The sequence below is a fragment of the Mus musculus genome, chromosome 14 (genome assembly GCF_000001635.26).
Source record: "Mus musculus strain C57BL/6J chromosome 14, GRCm38.p6 C57BL/6J".
Classification (NCBI taxonomy): Eukaryota; Metazoa; Chordata; class Mammalia; order Rodentia; family Muridae; genus Mus; species Mus musculus.
This window is the reverse complement of record NC_000080.6, coordinates 14259047-14259876: the sequence shown is the minus strand read 5'-3', so window position 1 is coordinate 14259876 and position 830 is coordinate 14259047. Positions and strand designations below refer to the sequence as shown.

The following is an 830-nucleotide window of genomic DNA, read 5'->3' as shown; positions in this document are numbered from 1 at the left end:
GTTGCCTCTAATCAAAATAAATTCTTTTTTTCAGCATAATGATGTCACTATAGAAAGCCACAAATATTTAAACAGAAACCAGCTGGTCTTTGGGTGTCTTCCCCTAATTAATACATTTAAAAAACTTTACAACTATGGGACATGGAACACTGCAAAATAGGAGGAAAAGGGATTGTTAAAAGTCAAAGGACCCATACTTTCGACTGTTCCTCCCTGGTGAAGCTGCAGCCTGTCAGCATGGCTTAGGAGTTTATGAACTGCAAGATCCAGTCTGGAAAGGTAGTTGTGTTCATCAATCTCACTTGCCTCTACTGCAGAAAGACCTATAAAATCCTCAGTCAACTGCCTTTCAAACAAGGTCTCCTGGAGTTTGTGGACATCACCACCACTAACAACACCAATGTGATTCAAAATTATTTACAACAGCTCACTAGAGTCTATATAGGTAAAGACTGCATAGGCAGATGCAGCGATCTAAGCTCCATGCAACAGAATTGGAAGCAGAGGACTCTGCTGAAGCAGATTGGAGCTCTGCAGTTATGAAACGCTTGCCAGGCAGAGCCCATGCTGACATAGCCCTCTAGCCATGTTGATGGTCAGTGCCCCTGAGAGTTGATGTGCATCCCAGAGGATGTCAGTATTTCCGGTGACTGGGATTTTCAATAAAGCGTCCTTTATTATTCTTTTCCTAAAAGCTAAAAACAAGACTTTTTGGCACAGTAGACATAAGAAGGATCTTATTCGGCTGCAGAGCACCTGGGGTAGCCATATTGGGTCCTGGATCCCTCAGAGACTAGTCTGCACAGGTGAGAGTGCAGGCTACAGAAGCT

The 830-nt window shown here is 43.3% G+C and overlaps 1 pseudogene; it reads left to right on the top strand.

The window, feature by feature from the left end:
* Positions 1-237: 237 nt before the first annotated feature.
* On the top strand, positions 238-543 carry Gm3895 (annotated as a pseudogene).
* The last annotated feature ends 287 nt before the right edge of the window (positions 544-830 follow it).